The following is a 24,661-nucleotide window of genomic DNA, read 5'->3' as shown; positions in this document are numbered from 1 at the left end:
TCACATTCAGAGGTCTGGGTAATAATGTCACATTTTCTGGAAGTCCAGGCAACTGTGTATAACCAAAACTCAATCTGAGCAGTTTACTGGGTAAATGTCTACTGCCTCTAATATTCCAGAATTTCAATTCCATTTTTACCAAATGAAGCTGTCTTATTTCCCAGATTTTATATTCAATTAGAAATAAAGAAATCTGAATCTTGTCTGATCTGAATTTTATCTTACTTGTATGACAGTCACAAGCCACCACCCACCAATCTGAAGATTGTGTTAAATAATTTACACAATAATCAGTTTCTGTGACTGGGAATTAGTTACTTAACTGAAATACTTTTAAGCATGCTGTCATCAACATTTATGTAAATGTCCTATTCATGTTTATGAAATAAATACGCTCCCTTTTCTCAAAAAGGTAGAGAAAGTACAACTGAATCACAGGCCTGACTTCGGATTTAAGTTACCAATCTGATTACCCAGATAAACTGTTTAGCAGGATTTTGCATGTATGCATATGTTTTCATCAAAGTGAGTGTTTTGTTTAGCCAACACTTCCCCAGACTCAAAACCCTACACGGAAAGATTTACAAGTAACCAATAACACTTCGAGGCTCATTTCAAATTGGATGCCGCTGTGAGAATACTTACAGGGTGCAAGACAGCAACAGAGTGGCTCTAGAAAGGTACACCTTTTCCTGTTTGGCTGCACAACCCGTAACTCTGCAGGCTTTCCGGCAGCAGGGTCACACTCCGATTCCCAAGCGGGAAGAATCCCCTCCCGGCACAGAACTAAGCGCTGCAGATTCTGATGTAGGACGTCTAGCTTGCTGACACTCCCATTGACTGCAGCTCTCTTCCGGGTAGAGCAATTGTAAACAAGAGACTGTTTCCCGGATCCAAAGTCTGTCTCCTCATCCCCTCTCACTCTGGCTGGGGTGGGACGGAGAACCCCTCTCCCACCAACAGGATGGGGAAGGCGCTGCGACGCCGGGTCCGAGCAAAGCGGAGGCCAGCTCCGCCGACTCTCCCGCAGGCCCGGCCAAAGGGTTTGAAGGCTCCGCGGAGAGGCTGTGAGGCCACCCACGCTGGCTCCCTCGCTCCCCGCACCCGGCCTTCCCAAATCCGTCACACCGGAGCCCGGGCCGCCCAGGAGCCAGCCCAGCCACCAGCTCTACTCACCGGTCCGCAGCCAGGCGTCCAGCAGCCATCTTAAGACCCGTCAACATCGCGCCTTCTCATTGGCTCTGGCATCTCAGCCAATGGGCTAAGGCCGTTCTGGCCTGGGGTCGCCATGGAAACCTGCCGCGCTCAGCTATGCTTCTAAATAGGCCGGAAGGGGTTGGTTCCTTTCTTTCTACTTCTTTTCTCCCAGCTTTTCTCGCGCGTTTTCTTCTTTCTTCTGGATGTTTTTAAAGACTGTTCTTTCTCCATTCCTTCCCGTACTCCGTGGTGAGGAAAGTGCTGGCTTAGACCTTGAACTGAGTTCATTCCCCAAGGACGGAAAGTCACTGCAGAAGCTCTCTAGACCCTTCTGGGAACGTTTCCATTCATACACCCTTTTCCCCTCGCTCCCTTCCTTTTTTTTTTTCTGTACATATTTATTGAGCAGGCACCCTGCCAGCCTATGTTTAGAGCTGCCCTACTCCTGCTCTAGTGGCGCTTACCGTTTGTTGATCGTGGCAGCTGCTTCACTGACCAGCTGTGTGGCCTTGGCCAAAAGCTCATTGAGCTCCTTTTCCGTGGCAGCCACTGTCTTAGACTCTGAGAAGGGGCTTAGGGAAGCATGGAAAATAAGCAAGGGGAAAAAAAAACAGGGGGAAAAAAAAAGCTCTATGAGGAAACTAAAACAGCATGATATGACCGTGATGGGAGTGGAGCTATTTTAGAAATGCTTCCATTTTCTGAAATAACGTTCTGTAATAATAATAAGAAGAATACATTCTTATTTTCTAGTGTTGTAACATTATGTAACAAAATACACATAAACCCCTTAAGGCATTACCTTGCCCACAGTAATTTTCAGTTGGTATTGGCATTAACCTTATCAATAATGCCTTTCTTTGAAGCATTCTAAAAATGTGAAAGAATTTTGTATTGCACTCAATAACATATCACAATTTAGTATAAACCGATGTTTAAATGTAATACTTAACTATGAACTACCTCACCCCCATTGTTTTCCAGATGTGCCAGGTGTATGGAGTAGTTTTCTAAGACCCCAGAACCATAGCAAAACCTGAAATGACAAGCTTGGGTTACTAAAGTCCTGTCTCACATTCACATTCTCTGATGCTCAATTAGAAGCAGGGCTGAGTGGTGTAAGGATCTGTATGAAACTCTCCTGGCCAAATGCGTCCAGCCCCTCAATAGTGTTTTTCCCTGAATCCCATCCATAAAAAGTAGTTAAAGAGAGGACATGTAGGAAAATGCTGTTGTGACTGTTACATTAAGCCTCTTAATTGCTATCTTAGTCTGCTGGGGCTGCCATAACAAAATGCCACAGACTAAGTAGCTTATGCAACAAAAATTTATTTTTCACAGTTCTGGAGGTTGGGACGCCTAAGATCAAGGTGTCAGCAAAGTAGGTTTCATTCTGAGGCCTCTTCTCTTGGTTTGTAGGCAGCATCCATCTTGCTGTGCACTCATAAAATCTTTTTTGTGCAGTTGTGTAAGGAGAGGGAGAAGGAGAGAGAGAGAATGGGTGGGTGGGGGCAGGAAGGGCTCTCTGGTGTTTGTTTCTTCTTAAGAGGGCACTAATCCTATTGGATCAGGGCCCTACCCTTATGACCTCTTTTAACCTTAATTCCTTAAACGCCCCGTTTCCAAATACAGCCACCCTGGGGTTAGGATTTCAACGTATGAATTTTAGGGGTACATGAACATTCAGTCCATAACAAATGCTGATGGTGGAGGTGTAACCAAAATGGGGAAAGAGAGCACAGAAGGGGAAGAACTGAGACATGGGGTAGGAAGGAAATATTGTTGGCCTGTTTCAGAACTATCTGGATTGTTTCTACATGTGTTCCATCAAAGAATACTCATTGTTTAGTGCATATAAATGTGCAAGGGATAGAGGGGGAATATAATTATAAGTACTCCAAAGACTTACAGCCACCAGATTTCACATCAAAGGTTTCTGGAAAGTCCTACTCCAAAAATATGTAGTTTAAAATGTTCTCAATGTTAACTTGCGAATTCTCAAATATCTGATTATTTACTCTTATGACATTATTGGATTCCTATAATAAACGTAAATAGCTCAGACCTTTCTTTCAGTTTTGCTTGTAAGACTTTCAGTCTCTGAATATTATTATTTTGCCAGTTTTCTGGAGGAAATGTCAGTCATTTGATTTATTATAGTCAATAAATTTACCTTCCCTCCAGCAAATTCCTGCCCTGGAACCCTGCCAAACCATGCATTTTGTGAATGAAATGCTTGTATTTGTGAGATTTCTATGAAACATAGAATTATTGAATATCTTTTACTAAATCATAGTGAATGTGATGCAGCTAGTGAATTGTGCTTGAATTGTGTTGCATCTGGCACTAATTTCAAACATGTAAGTCTCATTTAAATTTTCAAATATCTTAAAAAGCATAAAGCAGTTTTTCTTTGCCAAGAAATATTATAGTTTATGAATCATTTTTCCTTATATTTGGTAATTTTTATCCTTAGTGTAGAGATTACAAGTCACACTCATATTATAAAAGATTAATTGTGGAGGTCTTTTTTGACAGTTGCTAAATCTCTGATTGTTGAAAATTTCCCCAAATATAATGAAATCCCTTAAATATTTCTCAGTTGGAAAAAGTGAATATGACTTTGTTGAACAAATGATAAATGTGCTTCTTGCTGAAACTGAGAAAGAGAAGAGTTATTTCCATCTGTACAAAACGTCTCATTGAAGAAAAAGTAGTCTAGTGACTTATGCGAAAGAATAGAAACAAGAGAGTTCTGAACTTTAGGAATTGTGTGACAAATTCTCTATCTGAATTTTTTTTTAATTTGCAAATTGAAACATCGATAACAATGTTAATCTTCCAAGAATATGTTGAACAGCTAACACTATGACATCAGCAACTGTTGATATTGGAGGAAACAAAATTTCTGTAATATAGGATGTTGCCAAAGAAAAGTACTTTTTCTTTATTCATCATGTCTGGTACTTTCAAATTCTTCAGGTCCAATAGGTTGTACATAGGACAATAGGAGAGGAAGCATTTCTGGGTGCTAGGTATTTTGCAACTAGTGTCATATAAACCATTAGTTGCAAATAAACTATATGTCATATGGTGTAGTTATTATTGTATCCATTTGACAGACAAGGAAATTAAGGCTTCAAGAGTTTTAAGAAACTTGCCTAATGTCACACAGCTAGTAACACGCAAAACTAAGGTGGGGACGTTTCACTGCACTCTGAAGCTCCTGCTCTTTCTGCTGTCACACACTGCCCCTTTTACAGTGAAGTTCCTGATAAATCCCAGCATAGTGCAGTCAATAAAGTGTAGACATCATTAATACCCAGTGAGATGTGTACCGGATGGGAGCTCGTGAAAATAGAGGCTTCAGGAGCAAAATGTGTCTTCTCTCTCCATCTCTCTTAGTACCTAGTGAGTGATCAACTCCCATCAGAGGCATCCTCTTCAATCATTGCTGGATTGCTGCATTGAAATCTATGTTACTTTCCCTTTTCCTAACACCTTCATCCTCTGAAACAGCCCATTGCCTGATTAATCTCTCTAAATGAAGGAACACGTATAAAGCTTTTAACACTCATCCTAGCATGTAGTCAATAGTCAATAAACATTAGTTCCCTTCCCTTACACATAAAAACTGTGTGTGTGTGTGTGTGTGTGTGTTGGGGCAAGGGGAATTGAACAGGCAGAACACAGAGGATTTTTAGGGCAGTAAAAATACTCTGTCTGATACCATGATGATAGATACATTTGTCCAAACTCATAGAGTGTACAACACCAAGAGCAAACTGTAATGCAGACTGTGGACTTTGGGTGATTACGATGTGTCAGTATAGGTTCATCAGTTGTAACAAACGTACCATTCTGGTGGGGCATATCAGTCGTGGGGGAGGAGCACTTCATATAAGAAAGAATCTCTATACCTTGCCTTCAATTTTGCTGTGAACTTAAAACTGCTCTAAAGATAATGTTTTAAAAAATCATAAGGCAAATAACACTTCATTACTTGTGAAAATTACATGAAATCCAAATTTTAATGTCCATAAATAAAGTTCTATGGGAACAAATACACACAAAAAAACTGAGTACATACATGTTGACAGATTATCAGATTGATCTGTCAACATCTTCATGGTCTTTACTATGTGCCCAATGCTTAGCACTTTGCTAAGGTTTGAGGAGAATACAAATGAAGTATGTGAACTGATCTGTCAAGAAGTTTGTAGTCCAAGACATGTAATGAGGTTATAAATGATACATTTTGCACCATGAGTACCAAAATTATGAGGTCCATGATGTAAGTAGAAACTACAGAAGTCCCAGGATGGAATTCAGCATGTGCTACTTCCTTTGCCTGGAATACCTTTCTCTTTTCTAGCTGTTGAACTTCTTTTCATTCTTCAAAACCTAGATCAAATATTACCTTCTAAGTTAAGCCTTTCCTGACTCGTACTGTTCATGCCTTTCTTCTCTGTGCATTCATAGCAGTTGATACACAGCACAACTAGGGCTTCATCACACTGAAATACAATTATTTGTCATAGGTGAGTCTTCCCTGATGGATTGTGAACTCCTTTGAAGGCACAGTCCTTGTCCTGCAGTAGGTGCTCAGTAAATGTTTGTGGAGAGGATGGATGCATGATGGAAGTGGAGATGTCAAGGCATGAGATGAAGAGAAATGGGGACAGAAGAAGAACTACAATCCTGCAGCCTGTGGAACAAAAACCACATTCACAGAAAGATAGACAAGGTGAAAAGGCAGAGGGCTATGTACCAGATGAAGGAACAAGATAAAACCCCAGAAAAAAAACTAAATGAAGTTGAGATAGGCAACCTTCCAGAAAAGGAATTCAGAATAGTGATAGTGAAGATGATCCAGGACCTCAGAAAAAGAATGGAGGCAAAGATCAAGAAGATGTAAGAAATGTTTAACAAAGACCTAGAAGAATTAAAAAACAAACAAACAGAGATGAACAATACAATAACTGAAATGAAAAATACACTAGAAGGAATCAATAGCAGAATAACTGAGGCAGAAGAACGGATAAGTGACCTGGAAGACAGAATGGTGGAATTCACTGCTACGGAACAGAATAAAGAAAAAAGAATGAAAAGAAATGAAGACAGCCTAAGATACCCCTGGGACAACATTAAATTCAACAACATTTGCATTATAGGGGTCCCAGAAGTAGAAGAGAGAGAGAAAGGACCCGAGAAAATATTTGAGAGATTATACTTGAAAACTTCCCTAACATGGGAAAAGAAATAGCCACCCAAGTCCAGGAAGCACAGAGAGTCCCATACAGGATAAACCCAAGGAGAAACACGCCAAGACACATAGTAATCAAATTGGCAAAAATTAAAGACAAAGAAAAATTGCTGAAAGCAGCAAGGGAAAAATGACAAATAACATAGAAGGGAACTCCCATAAGGTTAACAACTGATTTCTCAGCAGAAACTCTACAAGCCAGAAGGGAGTAGCATGATATACTTGAAGTGATGAAAGGCAAGAACCTACAACCAAGATTATTCTACCCAGCAGGGATCTCATTCAGATTCAAAGGAGAAATCAAAAGCTTTACAGACAAGCAAAAGCTAAGAGAATTCAGCACCACCAAACCAGCTCTACAACAAATGCTAAAGGAACATCTCTAAGTGGGAGACACAAGAGAAGAAGAGGACCTACAAAAACAAACCCAAAACAATTAAGAAAATGGTCATAGGAACATACATATCGATAATTACCTTAAACGTGAATGGATTAAATGCTCCAACCAAAAGACACAGGCTTGCTGAATGGATACAAAAACAAGACCCATATATATGCTGTCTACAAGAGACCCACTTCAGACCTAGGGACACATACAGACTGAAAGTAAGGGGATGGAAAAAGATATTCCATGCAAATGGAAATCAAAAGAAAGCTGGAGTAGCTATACTCATATCAGATAAAATAGACTTTAAAATAAAGAATGTTACAAGAGACAAGGAAGGACACTACATAATGATCAAGGGATCAATCCAAGAAGAAGATATAACAATTATAAATATATATGCACCCAACATAGGAGCACCTCAATACATAAGGCAATTGCTAACAGCTATAAAAGAGGAAGTCGACAGTAACACAATAAGAGTAGGGGACTTTAACACCTCACTTACACCCATGGACAGATCATCCAAAATGAAAATAAATAAGGAAACAGAAGCTTTAAATGACACAAGAGACCAGATAGATTTAATTGATGTTTATAGGACATTCCATCCAAAAACAGCAGATTACACTTTCTTCTCAAGTGTGCACAGAACATTCTCCAGGATAGATCACATCTTGGGTCACAAATCAAGCCTCAGTAAATTTAAGAAAATTGAAATCATATCAAGCATCTTTTCTGACCACAACGCTATGAGATTAGAAATGAATTACAGGGAAAAAAACATAAAAAACACAAAGACATGGAGACTAAACAATACGTTACTAAAGAACCAAGAGATCACTGAAGAAATCAAAGAGGAAATCAAAAAATACCTAGAGACAAATCACAATGAAAACATGATGATCCAAAACCTGTGGGATGCAGCAAAAGCAGTTCTAAGAGGGAATTTTATAGCTATACAAGCCTACATCAAGAAACAAGAAAAATCTCAAACAATCTAACCTTACACCTAAAGGAACTAGAGAAAGAAGAACAAACAAAACCCAAAGTTAGCAGAAGGAAAGATATCATAAAGATCAGAGCAGAAATAAATGAAATAGAAACAAAGAAAGCAATAGCAAGGATCAATAAAACTAAAAGCTGGTTCTTTGAGAAGAAAAACAAAATAGATAAACCATTAGCCAGACTCATCAAGAAAAAGAGGGAGAGGACTCAACTCAATAAAATTAGAAATGAAAAAGGAGAAGTTACAACAGACACTGCAGAAATACAAAGCATCCTAAGAGACCACTACAGGCAACTCTATGCCAATAAAATGGACAACCTGGAAGAAATGGACAAATTCTTAGAAACGTATAACTGCCAAGACTGAACCAGGAAGAAATAGAAAATATGAACAGACCAATCACAAGTAATGAAATTGAAGCTGTGATTAAAAAATCTTCCAACAAACAAAAGTCCAGGACCAGATGGCTTCACAGGTGAATTCCATCAAACATTTAGAGAAGAGCTAACACCCATCCTTCTCAAACTCTTCCAAAAAATTGTGGAAGAAGGAACACTCCCAAACTCATTCTATGAGGCCACCATCACCCTGATACCAAAACCAGACAAAGATACTACAAAAAAAGAAAATTACAGACCAATATCACTGATGAATATAGATGCAAAAATCCTCAACAAAATACTAGCAAACAGAATCCAACAACACATTAAAAGGATCATACACCACGATCAAGTGGGATTTATCCCAGGGATGCAAGGATTCTTCAATATACGCAAATCAATCAATGTGATACACCATATTAACAAGTTGAAGAATAAAAACCATATGATCATCTCAATAGAGACAGAAAAACTTTTGACAAAATTCAACACCCATTTATGATAAAAACTCTCCAGAAAGTGGGCATAGAGGGAACCTACCTCAACATAATAAAGGCCATATATGACAAACCCACAGCAAACATCATTCTCAATGGTGAAAAAGTGAAAGCATTTCCTCTAAGATCAGGAACAAGACAAGGATGTCCACTCTCACCACTATTATTCAACATAGTTTTGGAAGTCCTAGCCTTGGCAATCGGAGAAGAAAAAGAAATAAAAGGAATACAAACTGGAAAAGAAGAAGTAAAACTGTCACTGTTTGCAGATGACATGATACTATACATAGAGAATCCTAAAGACGCCACCAGAAAACTACTAGAGGTAATCAATGAATTTGGTAAAGTTGCATGATATGAAATTAATGCACAGAAATCTCTTGCATTCCTATACACTAATGATGAAAAATCTGAAAGAGAAATTAAGGAAACACTCCCATTTACCACTGCAACAAAAAGAATAAAATAGCTAGGAATAAACCTACCTAGGGAGACAAAAGACCTGTATGCACAAAATTATAAGACACTGATGAAAGAAATTAAAGATGATACCAACAGATGGAGAGAAATTCCATGTTCTTGGATTGGAAGAATCAATATTGTGAAAATGACTATACTACCCAAAGCAATGTACAGATTCAGTACAATCCCTATCAAATTACCAATGGCATTTTTTACGGAACTAGAACAAAAAATCTTAAAATTTGTATGGAGACACAAAAGACCCTGAATAGCCAAAGCAGTCTTGAGGGAAAAAAACGGAGCTGGAGGAATCAGACTCCCTGACTTCAGACTATACTACAAAACAACAGTAATCAAGACAGTATGGTACTGGCACAAAAACAGAAACATAGATCAATGGAACAAGATAGAAAGCCCAGAGATAAACCCACGCACCTATGGTCAACTAATCTATGACAAAGGAGGCAAGGATATACAATGGAGAAAAGACAGTCCCTTCAATAAGTGGTGCTGGGAAAACCAGACAGCTACATGTAAAAGAATGAAATTAACACTCCTTAACACCATACACAAAAATAAACTCAAAATGAATTAGAGACCTAAATGTAAGACCGGACACTATAAAACTCTTAGAGGAAAACATAGGAAGAACACTCTTTGACATAAATCACAGTAAGATCTTTTTTGATCCACCTCCTAGAGTAATGGAGATAAAAACAAAAATAAACAAATGGGACCTAATGAAACTTCAAAGCTTTTGCACAGCAAAGGAAACCATAAACAAGACAAAAAGACAACCCTCAGAATGGGAGAAAATATTTGCAAATGAATCAACAGACAAAGGATTAATCTCCAAAATATATAAACAGCTCATGCAGCTCAATATTAAAAAAACAAACAACCCAATCCAAAAATGGGCAGAAGACCTAAATAGACATTTCTCCAAAGAAGACATACAGATGGCCAAGAAGCACATGAAAAGCAGCTCAACATCCCTAATTATTAGAGAAATGCAAATCAAAACTACAATGAGGTATCACCTCACACCAGTTAGAATGGGCATCATCAGAAAATCTACAAACAACAAATGCTGAAGAGGGTGTGGAGAAAAGGGAACTCTCTTGCACTGTTGGTGGGAATGTTAATTGATACAGCCACTATGGAGAACAGTATGGAGGTTCCTTAAAAAACTAAAAATAGAATTACCATATGATCCAGCTATCCCACTACTGGGCATATACCCAGAGAAAACCATAATTCAAAAAGACACATGCACCCCAATGTTCATTGCAGCACTATTTACAATAGCCAGGTCATGGAAGCAACCTAAGTGCCCATCGACAGATGAATGGATGAAGAAGATGTGGTACACATATACAGTGGAATATTACTCAGCCATAAAAAGGAACGAAATTGGGTCATTTGTTGAGACGTGGATGGATCTAGAGACTGTCATACAGAGTGAAGTAAGTCAGAAAGAGAAAAACAAATATCGTATGTTAATGCATGTATGTGGAACGTAGAAAAATGGTACAGATGAGCCAGTTTGCAGGGCAGAAGTTGAGACACAGATGTAGAGAATGGACATATGGACACCAAGGGGGGAAAACTGCGATGAGGTGGGGATGGTGATGTGCTGAATTGGGCGATTGGGATTGACATGTATACACTGATGTGTATAAAACTGATGCCTAATAAGAACCTGCAGTATAAAAAAACAAACAAAACAACTAATACTAAACTTTCATTGGGTTATTTGTATGGAAATATGTTAATATAAATGTTTCAGACATTACATGAAATTTCTAAAAATCTTATATTTGTATTTGTATGGAAATATGTATGGAAATATGTTAATATAAATGTAAAAAAAAAAAAAAAAAAAAGACACATGCACCCCAATGTTCATTGCAGCACTATTTACAATAGCCAGGTCATGGAAGCAACCTAAATGCCCATCGACAGATGAATGGATGAAGAAGATGTGGTACATATATACAGTGGAATATTACTCAGCCATAAAAAGGAACGAAATTGGGTCATTTGTTGAGACGTGGATGGATCTAGAGACTGTCATACAGAGTGAAGTAAGTCAGAAAGAGAAAAACAAATATCATATATTAACGCATATATGTGGAACCTAGAAAAATGGTACAGATGAACCGGTTTGCAGGGCAGAAATTGAGACAGATGTAGAGAACAAATGTATGGACACCAAGGGGGGAAAGCCACGGGGGGGTGGGGCTGGTGGTGTGATGAATTGGGCGATTGGGATTGACATGTATACACTGATGTGTATAAAATTGATGACTAATAACCTGCTGTATAAAAAAAAAATTAAATTAAATTAAAAAAAATTTTTTTAAAAAGAAAGTATTTACAAAATGCCAAGATTGTCTTTGTACTATAAGTAAATTCAGTATATAACACTATTGTTATATATGAGAAATTAGATGTAAAACATTGTATAATGTGGCAATCATAATTAGTATCAATTTTATTAAGAACATAGAAAATATTAAAAACATGCATATAATTGTCTATTATCTATGTCAAGAAGTCCAAGCTGGACAAATTCTGTTTGCTTGGAATTGATGTTTTGTAATGATTTTATGGTCCTGGCAACAGTGGTAATTCATCCATTCAATGAAAAGTTGTTGAAAACCTACTGCCAAATGCAGATCTGAATGCCACCCTCATGGTATGAGAAAACACATAGTTGGGCAACTTCAGTCCAGTGTGATGAGGACTGTATTAGAGGTAAGCAGGAGTGCTGTGTGAGTATGAGGAAGGAGGACCTCATGTGTGGAGAAGACAAGGCTTTGCTGAAGAGAGAGTGCCATCTCCAGTCCTGACATTTGTGTTTATGTGCTTTTGTGAATTCAGGTGGTCATTATGACTGGATTCCTTCTCTGTAATGACAGGCATAGTTTCTTTATGTGGTAGATTTGTGGAACTACAAGTTATTTGCAATTATGTTTTATTAGGAAATAATTATCTGTTGAAAACATTTATAATATAAGATTAAAACATATTTTTAAAAAAAAGAGAGAAATGGGGACGGTAGTTTAGGAGTATCACGTCAACAAATGCAGAATGGCAGGAATGCTGTGCTTTAGGTAAGACATAAGAAACCAGCTTGGGTCAGACTCTGGGGGACTTCCCTAAGCCAAACACACAATTTCTACCTTGATACAATGGAGGGAATGAAAGGATTCTAATCAAGGGAGTAATTAGAAAAAGCAGGTGCTCCAGGGAGATTAATGTTATAGTCTTGTGAATATGAAAGATGTATTTGGAAGTAGTTGAGCCAACATGAAAGACACCTAGTTAGAAGACCATTATGGAATAAATGATTAGCATCTGGATAAAAGCAGTGGTAATGGAGGATAAGTGACAAATCTGATCGTCAAGTCTAATATTTTCTCCATTCATTCATTCATTCATTCATTCATTCCCTTTCATTCTTGCTTTCATGCCTTTGCTCTTTTATTGGTCCCTGCTTTCTACCCATTCATATTCTGCATTCAGTTTTATGAATTCAACCCAGCCTTTGAGGATACCCTTCACTAGGAACTCCCTTAATCAAATCTGACTTTCAAATAACCCCCTCAAACAACCTGTTGTATGCCACCTCTCACCTCCCTTCTACCTTCAGCACAACATCCTCAATTTATTCTAAAAAATAGCAAAGTTGTTCCAGATGAGCAGTGGTCATGTATGTGGCCTCCTGGTGGTCTGCTTGGAGACTGACTTGACACATTTTCCTCTGGTGCAGAGAACGGAAAAAGTGTGCTCTGCCTCCCCTTTGATTCTTGCAGTTCACAGGATGGAAATTCCATGTCAGCTAATCTCTTCCTCGTAGATACAGGTACCCCATCTGGAAACCTCTTTTCCAGTTTTAGCCCAATAACTTTGATGTCTTATTCTTCATCGTCTTTTTTGTGTGTGTGACACATAAAACACCGCTACCCACCACGCTCATCCTGATTGCCAAGCAAAAGGTGATGATGTGCTGGCGAAGAAAAAGAAAGCTGGAAGTTTAAAGTGAAGTAACTAATTAAAGAACTAGCATCTCACCTTGAATGTGTCCAAAAGAACCCTTCAGAATGTTTTCCAAAGTTTCCACCATTCAAAGTAAGGGAGAATCATTTCTTATTCAGTATTATTATTTTCTTTGTTTGATTTTTTTATTACCATGTGGAATTATCTTTTATGACCTGGGAATCTAATTGGCATTTAGGATATTGTCTGTCTCTAATGAAATGACTATTCTGAATTTCCTGTAACTATTTGGAAATAAACACTTGAAACCACGTACTTGCTAAATTGAGGCTATCCTGAATGATCTGCCTCATACCATCTTACCCTTGCTAGGTTCTGTCTTGGGATTTTTTTCGAATTGCTTTCTATATAAACTTTGGGGAAATTTACTTATTTAATTCCAGTTACGAAAAGCACATTTTCAACAAGGACCTACTATATAGCACAGGGAACTTACTCAATATTTTGCCATAACCTATAAGGGAAAATAATCTGAGAAAGAATATACATATATATGTGTGTGTGTGTGTATATATATATATATATATATATATATATATATATATATATATATAACTGAATCACTGTGCTATACACCTGAAACTAACACAACATTGTAAATCAACTACACTTCAATTTAAAAAAAAGAAAGAAAAGTACATTTTACTCTGTGGTTATGTTCTCAGTCCTGCCAACCAAATCAGACACTCAGTCACACAGACCCTGCCATCTTGCCCTCCCAGCTCCGAGCCTTGCCCATCCCTAGAGCAATGTCTTCCCTCTTCCCAAGCACACGTCCTAGGTCCTTTCTGGAATTTCATTTTAATTTATATACTGGCTTTTTCTTTTTACCTCTTTGTCTTATATTTTAGTGGTCACCCTAGGGATTACAATGTTCATCCTTAATTTTCCACAGACGACTTAAAGTTAGTATCTTAACAGTTCATGAAAAATGTAGAAACCTTGCAACTATACAGGTCCATTTACTGTTCTGGACACAACCTTGATATTGTCACATACACTACAGCCACATACATTGTGAATCCCACAATCCAGTATTTGTTTGCTTTAAACCATATATGTATATTAAAGGGATAAAGAGGTGGAATTAGTTTTTGACATCTACTTACATATTTAGTATTTCTGATGCTCTTCATTCCATCCTGTGGATCTGAGTTTATATCTGCTTTCATTTACCTGCGTTCTAAAGAATTTCCTTTAGCATGTCTTGTTAGAGGAGTTTTGCTGGCAATGGATTTTCTTAGTTTTCTTTTATCTGAAAACATCTTTATTTCACCTTCATTCTTTTTTTTCAGTCAAGTTTATTGATGCAGAATTTAAGTACAATACAATTTACCCCTTATAGTGTAAGTTCTATGAGATTTGACAAATGAATATAGTCATGTAACCACTACCACAATCAGCACACCGAATTTTGCCATGAGCTCAAGTTCCCTCATGCCTCTTTGAAGTAAACCACTTCTCACCCTCAGCTCCTGGGAACCACTGAGGTGTTTTCTGGCCTCATGGTTTTGCCTTGTCCAGAATGAAGTCATATAAGTGAAATCCAGTTGTGTGTAGTCTTTTGAGTCTGGCCTATTTCACGTAACATAATGCATTTGAGGATCATTCATATTGAATGTATCAGCAGTTTGTTCCTTTTTATTGCTGGGTAGTATTTAATTATGTAGCTATAACAGTTTGTTTATCCATTCACCAGTTGAAGGATATTTGAAATGTTTTTTATCTTTACCAATTATGAATTATGAACAAAGAATGCTAAAAACACTCACATGTAGGTTTTTGTGTGAATAAATTTTCATTTCTCTTGAGTCAATACCTAGGAGTAGGATTGGTGGCTTGTATGGTAAGTTTGTGTTTAACTATATAAGTAACTGCCAGTTGTTTTCCAAAATGGCTGTACCACTTTCCCATCAGCCATGTGCGAAAGTTCCAGTTGCTCCAAACTCTTGGCAAAGACATTAAAAAGAAATTTACCCACTCAAATAAGTGCTTAGTGGTATCTCATTGTGGTATTAATTTTAATTTCCCTAATGACTAATGAGGTCTGTGACTTATCTTTTTATTATTTTATTTTTTTATTTTTTATTTTTTTGGCTCTGTTGGGTCTTCGTTTCTGTGCTAGGGCTTTCTCTAGTTGCGGCAAGCGGGGGCCACTCTTCATCGCGATGCACGGGCCTCTCACTATCGCGGCCTCTCTTGTTGTGGAGCACAGGCTCCAGATGCGCAGGCTCAGTAGTTGTGGCTCACCGGCCTAGTTGTTCCGCAGCATGTGGGATCTTCCCAGACCAGGGCTCGAACCCGTGTCCCCTGCATTGGCAGGCAGATTCTCAACCACTGTGCCACCAGGGAAGCCCTGTGACTTGTCTTTTGATTTGCTTAAGTGTCTTTCAAAGCACAGAAATTTTCAGTTTTAATAATGTTCAATTTATTGACATTTTCTTTTATGGTTTGTACTTTTTGTGTTATGTCTAAGAAATCTTTGTCTTGCCCAAGGTTTCAAAGATAGTTTTCCTCTGATTTATTCTAGACATTTTCACAGTTTTAGATTTTAGAGCTATGATCCACTTTGAGTTAATTTTGTATATGGAACAAAGTATAAGTCAAGGTTTATTTTTTGGCAATTTATTGAAATGCCATCATCCATTGAATTGCCTTTTCACCTTTGTTTAAAATCAGATTGACCATATATATGTAGATCTATGTTGTGGACCCTCAATTCTGTCCCACTGGTCTATGTGTATATCCTTTCTCTAATAACACACTGTCTTAACTACAGTGGTTTTATAGTGAGTTTTGAAATCAGATAGTCTGAGTCGTCCAAGACACATTCCTTTTTTGCTCCAAAATTGTTTTGACTATTATAGTTCCCCTGCTTTTCAAAAAAATTTTAGAATTAGTTTGTCAATTTCTACCAAAAAACACTGACAATATTTTGATGTGCATTGAATCTATAGATCAATTTGGAGAGAACTGACATCTTAACATTATCGAGTCTTCTAATTAATGAACAGTTTATCTCCTGATTTATCTGGGTTTTCTTTAATTTCCCTCAGGGATATTTTGTGGTTTTAAAAATACAGGTCATGCACACATTACAGATTTTGCCTAAGTATTTCATGGTTTTGTGATATGTTGTACATAGTACTGTTTTTAATTTCAATTTCCAACGGTTCATTGTTATTAAATAGAAATACAATTTTTAAATTTTGATCATGACCTGAAAAGAATGTGGATTTTCCTGTTGTTTGGATTGTTCCGTGAACATCAATTAGATCAAATTGTTGGATAGTGTTATTCAGGTTTTCTATTTCCTTACTGATATTCTATTTGTTCAATCCTTATTGTGGGTATGTCTATTTCCCTTTCATTTGTAGCAATTTGTTTCTGGTATTTGAAACTAGTTTTAGGTGCATGTATATTTGAATTTCTATGACCTCTTTGTGAATTGACTTCTTTGTCATTACATAATAGCCGTCTTTATCCTTGGTAATATTCTTTGCTATGAAGTCTACTTAGTTTGGTATGAATATAGCCACCTAGGTTTGGGATTTTTTTTTCATATTTGCATGGCATCTTTTTTCATTATTTTATTCTTAAAATATTGAGCCCTTACATTTAAAATATGTTTCTTATAGACAATACATTCTTGGGTCCTGCATTTTTATCTTGCCAATTTCTGTCTCTTAATTGTTGTACCTGGAATAGTTATATTTAATGTAATTATTCATATGGGTAGATTTAAATCTACTATCTTTCTAATTATTTTCTATTTGTTCAGTCTCTTGTTTGTTCCTTTTTTCGGTGCTTATCTCAGGTAAGCAAGTGCTCCCATCTCACCTCTCCCTTTTGGCTGTCTATCGTTCCTTGGATTTCTAGCTACTTGTTTGTCCTATAAACTTAGTGTTCTGATGGGCTCGAGGAAAGTTATAATTTTGTCATTTATACAGCGCTTTCTTAATTTTAGAGTATGAATGATGCTCTTTCCAGCTTTCACATTCTAGGTGGAAATGAAACTCATTTTTATTTTTTTAAGGATATCTTTGCTGGATATAGAATTCTAGGTTGATGTGGGGTTTTTTCTTTTATTACTTTAAAGCTGTTGTTTCACTGTCTTTTAGCCTCTGTTGTTTCTGATGAGATGTTAGAAATCCATCAAACTATTGTTCTCCAGTATTAAATGTGCCATTTTTCTCACATACTTTTAAGATTGTCTCTTTACCTTTGGTTTTCAGCAGTTGGACTATAATGTTTCTCGATGCACAGTTTAGATTTTATATGTTTTGCTTGGAGCTCACTGAACTTATGAACTAGAAAATTTATGTCTTTAAACAAATGTGGATAATTTTCAGCCATTATTTCTTCAAATGCTTTTTCTATTCCATTCTGTCATTCCATTTCTCAAATATTTACCATTTTGATATTGGTCTACAAGACCCTGAGGCTCTGATCATTTATTACAAATGTTTTTTTCTGTTCTTTAGATTATATGATTTATAATGATGTATCTTCAAGTTCTCTGAATCTCTTTTTTTGTCATATCCATGCTGCTGTTAAGCCATGAAGTAAATTTTTCACTTTATGTATTTTATTTTTCAGTTCTATAATTTCTATTTAGTTCTTTTTTATAGTTTATATCTCTTTACTGAGATTTCCTATGCTCTCATTCATTATAGTATAGTATTCTCCTTTCAGTCCTTAGCATAACTATTTTTTAAATTCTTATTTTTTGATTCCAACATTGGGGTCATCTCAGAGTTAGTCTCCATTGACTTTCTTTTCTCTTGAAAATGTTTGATATTTTCCGGTTTCTTTATATAATGAAAAATTTGGATTTCATCTTGGAAATTGTGAATGACATGTTGTAGAAACTCTAGATTCTGTTATGTTCCTCCAAAGAACATTTTTTTTTGTTTGTTTGTTTGTTTTTTGTTTGTTTGTTTTTTAAAGCAGGCAGTTAATTGGCTAAGCCCAAGGTACAAGCTCTGTCTCCCTGTGATAGGTGGCAGTTCAAATCTAAGTTCGGTTAATTTAGTGTTAGCTGTGCTGCTGGGAGTCTGTCCTTCACTTGCATAGTTCAAGGGTCATCCAAAGATTAGGGTATAGTTTATAAATAGAATTTAGGCTCACCCTCTCTACCTCTCCTTTTCAAGATGCCTCTTCACTTTTTAGCAGTTGTGATTGACCCAAACTCTTTCCCCAGTTAGACTGTATTTCCATTCAATTTCTAGCCTTCCTACATAATGCTAGTTGTGAACTTCCCTGAGGATAAGAGCTGGAAAGCAATGATAAAGTCATTCCTTGCAGTCTGCTTCTTCGAAGTATCTGAACTCTCCAGTATCTGACTGCTTTTGTTCACTCTCCAGTGCCTTCAAGACGTTATTTTGCTTCTTCCAGAGTCTAGAGTTGTCGTCAGTAGAAAGGTTGGTCAGACAGGAGCTTACTTGGCCATGACTGGAAATGCAAGCATTTCTAATTCAGATAGGTGTGTATCTTCTTAAACATCCTTGTGTTTTTCATGGAATCTTATTGTTGTTTGTTGTTGTTGAGTTTATTCATATTTAGGTTATAGTTTTTAAGATCAAGACTGATCATTTTTATATTCGGCACCACCCAACATCTGCATACTCTATTGTCCTATATGTTAGGCACTCAGTCAATAATTACATGATGAATAATGAGTTAATGTAGCATAAACTTTTCCTTACCTATACAGAATACAGTCCTGTTGAAAAAAATTATTCTATACAAGAACACTTAGTTCATAACAGCTATTTTTCATAAAACTTGCTATTAGAACAAAAAAAAAAACCCTTAAATTTTTTTCAGAAACACAGGAACCTACTTTCTTACATTCTAAAATGAAGCTTTTATGCAACTTATTCAATATTTATTTAATATCTACTAGATACAAGGCACCATGGGAAACACTGACTATTTTAGGATGAAAGGGAAGGATGATTAAATGAGACAGATAAGACATGGTCTCTGCCACCCAAGAATCCAAAATCTTGTTGGGGAGACAGACAGATATAAATAATTCTAATATAAAGCAGACAATGCTAAATGCTATTTCAAGAAGAGAACAAAGTGTTATGATTGCAGTAAGTAGGAAGCAATGGAATCAGGTTGGAATTCTAGGACAGTTTCTTGGTAAAGGTAGCCTATATACTGGCATTAGGAGGATGTGAAGAACTTAATAGGTGTATCTGATAGGGAAATTCATTTTAGGAAAATTTGAGACATTATAGGTCATGTTTAGGGAAGAGTAGCATGGCTTAGTGATAAGATCTTGGACTTTGAAGTCACAAGGGTACGTATGACTCTGTTCAACTCCTTAAACTTCCCTGAACCTGTTTCACCATCAGGAAAAAAAAATGGGAAAATAAAGTGGAAATCAAATTGTGGAGAGGCTAAAGGACAGGTTGATAGAGGCGTGTAGACCGGAGTTGGGGAAGCCTGTTTAGGAAGCTATAGCAATAATGTAGGTGAAAAGTACTTGCAAGTAGACTGCACCTGAAAACAAAAGACTGTGTTTTCTATTTCAACCATAGACTTTGGAAAAAGTCTATGGTTGAAACAGAAAATGAAAATGAGGGTACAAATATAAACAATCTGGCAACAGATTCTATGGAGGAAAAAAAGAAGTGAAAACTCAGGGAATTTAATGGAAACTGGTAGAACCGGATTGTAGATTACAGTTAGTATGGTATATACCTAGGATTCCTTTTTGCTGATATAAAGGCAATTATCTGATGCATATATTAATATAATCATAAACTACCTTTAAATGGTAATGGAACTTTAAAGATATTGAGAGAAAGAATAATTTTCAAAGTTTTCTAATTTTTTAACTAAAAAAAACCTCAAGGAACTTTCTCCACAGTTTTGCTTAATAATAGAATTTCTATATTTTCTTTTCTCTACTTTTTTGTTCATTGAAGTCTTATTAACATAATTACTTAACATAATTAACATTCATACTTTCACAGATACAAATTTTTTCTTTTTAGTAACAACCCGCTTGCTAGCACCTCCTTAGCACTTCATTAGAATGTTCTCCAAATAATACTATTGTGGTTTTTTGTTATTGTTTATTTGTTTTGAATCATGGAAAAATATTTACATAAAGGAAATCGTATTTATGATTCATAAACCTGGAAACTCCCGCTATTTCAATGAAAACAAGCTGACATTCATATTTAGTTAAGTGACTATAAGAGGCAATTAATATTTAGAAAACTGTGCTGTTGATCTCAAATACATGTAGGTCTTTTGCCTTTATTAGCATCAAAAATAACAATTCATTAATGTGCACCTGCCAGGTGCAAAACACCTTGCTAAGCATAGCATATGCATTATCTCACTTAATTTTCATGACAACAAGATAAAGTACTTTTATTATCCTTATTTTATAGCAAAGGAAATTACAGCTCAGAAAGGCTATGTCCCCACAGTCACATAGCTAGCAAGTGGCAGAATCTAGATCTGAGCCCAGGATCACCTGATTCCCAGTCCCATGCGCTTTCTTGCCTACCCCAGGAAGAAGGAGGAAGAGGAAGAGGAAGAATATCTACAAAATGCACTGAGTACTTTCTAAATGCCAGCACAATTCCAATTGCTTTTACACATATTAACTAATTAAATCATTACAGCAATCATATGAGAGAGATTTCTTTTTAATCCTCATTTTGTATATGAGTAAACTATTCCAAAAAAGAGAGAATAAGTTGTCACAGACCAAGAAAGGAACCTGGATCTTCCACATGGCATTCAACAATTCTACACCTAAAATATCCCTAATCCCCAAGAACCTGGTTTGAAGTCACATCATTTGATGGTCACTGGGAACATTCACCTGGTGCCTAAACATTTTTTCTCCAGGATTCATCCCAACCAAAATGAAGATGATCCTTGGGAGTGAAAATGTAGTCAACTGCACTGCATTGTGACTAAATGACCAGCTGATTTCAGGGCAGGAGGATTTAACAAGAGGAAGGAGGACTAGGAGACCACAGGGCACACAGGGAGAAGGGCACAGCCAGGCTAGAAGCAGGAAGGAAGGAGACACTTCTGGGGATGGCTGAGGCATAGAATCCCATCCTTGCACACTTCACACTTTTCTGGGCTTGGTCACCGAAGAACCAAACCTGCATTTGAGGTTCATAAATGGAGACGAGACAATGAGGTGAATGTACTGTGTTCTAGAGAAGATGCTGAACTAAAGTACATTTGGTTTTTATTAACTAAAGAACACTTTCTGTGAGATTAGATGTTAAGAGCTGTACATCTGGCTCTGCCAAATATTAACTCAGGTTAATTGCAGGCTGCCCAATCTATCATCCACATGACAGTTTCAAACTTTAAAATGATTCAGTTGTTCCTCTAGGTTGATGTTCCTCCCATCGTGTATGTCATGTGTGACATGCCATCCTAACTACTCGGGTGTTTACCACTGTGAGTGACCCTGTGGCCAAAAGAAAAGCACAAACAGTGGGGAAGGGCTCAACTGAGTCTCAGTCATACTACTTCCAGGCGTAATATTGAATTAAGTTAATCTGTGAGTATTTTCTTAACTGTGGACTGAAAAATCTCATTCCCAAGAAGTTGTTTTGACTTTTAAGCAGAGGATACTGTAAAAGATAGACTATTATAAACTCTCCTGAAGCAAAATATTTGCTTTACGTAAATAGCCTTCTTAAGGTAATAAATAATTAAGGAAATTCAAAATAAAATAATGTGTGAAGATCTGAATTTCTAACCAAAAAGGTTTCCAAAGATTTACCTTTGGAAATGATCTGTCCTTAAGGAGAAATACTGAAAACACACACAGAATGCCCTGAGTTCCAAAGTCATACGAGACAATCAAGGACAAGAATTAAAATGGAGAGCACTTTGTTCTAGAAGTCACAAAGACCTGGGGACTAACTCTTTTCTCCCAGACAGGCGGCTTAAACTCCGGGACCTTAAATGTTTTCATCTGTGAAACAGGAACAATAGCACCTGCTTTGCATGTTTTCATGATGGTTGTGAGGATCAAGGGCAGAGGCAGCAATGAACATGAAGCAGTACCCAAACAAATAGGATACCACGTGTATAAGGTCCGGTGAAGTCTAGTACAGGGACCCAGCCTTCAGACCATGCCTGACACTCTTGTGCCTTGCTGTGCTGTTTGTGAAAGTTTATTTGGGAAGGTGGTAATTACTGATAGTATGTTAGAGCTGAAGCAGGATGAGAACTTGCTTGAATGTTCAAGCAAGGAAAGAGGAAAGGAAAGAGGGATGGAAGGAGTGAAGGGCCCATCCCTTGAAACTCTGGGACTCACTCAACTTTAGAGGAAGGCAGCAAATATCTTAAAATGAGTTAAGTTGGAGACTTAGGGGCAAATGGGACAGGCGCTGCTCTGTCCTAGAACATCTGGTCAGAATGGGTTGAAGAGGGACATGATAAGACTAGTGATTTTGCTGCCATCTTAAAAGTGTATGTAAGTAGAAAACTAGCCTGTAAAAAGAGATATCAGACACTAGAAGTGGCTATCACTGGATGATGGGACTCTTTGTGAGAATATGTGTGATTTTTATTCTTTTTGTTTATCTATATTTTCTAGTTCTTCCATAATGACAATGTATTCTTTCTACAATAAAAAATGTTGTTTATCTAAAAAGCAAATATACATTTGAATTTCATATTACACACAAAAACTCTAATTTTTTTTTTATAGTAATTAGGCATATTACCTTATAGGTAACTTCTTTTAAAATGGAAAATGTGCTTCCTGGTCATCAGCAATTGTTTATGGTAACCAGACCTTCACTCCTCATTTGGGAGTTACACTGCCCTCCTACTGCACTTGGGACCCGTTTTCTGCCAAGAAGAGATTGGTGGCATGAAGGGGTGTGGCACAAATAACCCTTAGGAATACAGGCCACAGAGCTAATGAAATGCTCCAAGGAAAGAAAGTCTTACCTATCAGCTGTGAATTCTCTCCCCACCCACGCCAGAGACCTGAGGGCACGTGACCTAGGAATGTGCATCCCAAGATAATACTACCTTCAGAGAACTCTACTTATATGTAAGTAACTCTCCTTTATAGGAGGTATCTTTGTGTGGCAGACTGTTTATGGGAGCAATTTGACTTGAACTTTAAATGAAAAAGGCATATCTCTGTAAGTGGTAATAATTTTAGTCATCTCGCTGTGGCTAGGGGTTGTGGAATTCATTAGCACAGATTAACATATAAAGTGGGTTAGATATCTAATAGCAAACGGAGAGGTTTAGGGGCCTTAATTCATCACTGAATGAACAGCGTGTACAGTATTAGGGACTATGAAATTTTTAATTTACACAAAGTGTCCAAGAATATAGGGAATAAATTTAAACCCAAAACAGATAATGGAGCTATGCCCTGCCTGGCTGGCAAGTTGAATTGTTTTTACACTGAGTGAAGAAAGCTAATTATCCCAAGCACAAGGAGACTGCTAAAAATAATAAGATTATAAGGAATAATTTGCTGATATAATTACAACAAAATTGGGTACACACAATCGTCAGATACATGTATTGCTTGACCTGGGTGAGAAAGTGAAATAAATCCTTCCTCTATAGCCTTCGTAAATCTGTTTTTATCTTCTCCAAGTGGTGTTTGCACACGCAGCACAATTTGCATGTGTAATGTGGCTGTACAAATTGACAACAAGTAAATTATTCAAGGAAATAGGCTGGTCGCGGGTCTGAACTATCTCTCAAAGCCTATTCATTTTGAAGAATCACTGAGACGTGAAGCTCATACATCAACCGTTTTCTGACAATCCTCAGACTTATTGTCTCCTAAAATGTCATTATGGCTATTATTTATGAAGCTAATTCATTTATTAATATATATTTAACTCTGACTTGTCATGCACCTTAGCAGACATTCTGTGCACTGCATATTTTTGAATAGATGAAAGACTTTTGCATGCTTTAATGATTACTGTAAGCTGCTACAGATTTATAGAATGCAGCTTTATTATCTACTTGCATTAATACCTCTTATAACTCTTCTTTTGCTTAAGGCCATCAAATATAAATGGCAAATGACATATTCAAAAGATTGTATGGAATAAGATTTTCCAAGAGTTTGTTGAATTTTAGAACAAAATGGGCTAGCTGTCAGTTAAGACCTAATTCACCTAAAAAGATGGGTATATACCAATTATGTTGAATTTTCCTGCAAAATATAGGCTGCAGTTTTTCAAGAAAAAGGAATAGATGCATGATTCATTGAGCTCTTTCCTTCTGAGAAGACAGCCCATCCTTCTATGTGCAGAGGTTGGGTAACGGTCCCCAAGGGAGCTGGCTTTTAGGTGTTCATTATTACCTGGGGCCTCGCACTGTGCCCTTCACATTGTCTTTAGCCAA

The 24,661-nt window shown here is 37.0% G+C and overlaps 1 protein-coding gene across 2 annotated transcripts in view; it reads right to left on the bottom strand.

Moving 5' to 3' along the window:
• FAM204A (family with sequence similarity 204 member A) overlaps positions 1–1,246 on the bottom strand; it is a 41,236-nt gene extending 39,990 nt beyond the window's left edge. Inside the window, exon 1 of one of the 2 annotated variants that reach the window (XM_007173171.1) lies at positions 1,177–1,246. The gene's annotated coding sequence lies outside the window, so the exon portion shown is untranslated. The remainder of the gene's footprint in view (positions 1–1,176) is intronic. The other variant, XM_028164277.2, reaches the window with a different exon arrangement.
• Between the last annotated feature and the right edge of the window lie 23,415 nt (positions 1,247–24,661).

Source organism: Balaenoptera acutorostrata, chromosome 16, assembly GCF_949987535.1.
Source record: "Balaenoptera acutorostrata chromosome 16, mBalAcu1.1, whole genome shotgun sequence".
Classification (NCBI taxonomy): Eukaryota; Metazoa; Chordata; class Mammalia; order Artiodactyla; family Balaenopteridae; genus Balaenoptera; species Balaenoptera acutorostrata.
This window is presented reverse-complemented; position numbering and strand designations above follow the sequence as displayed.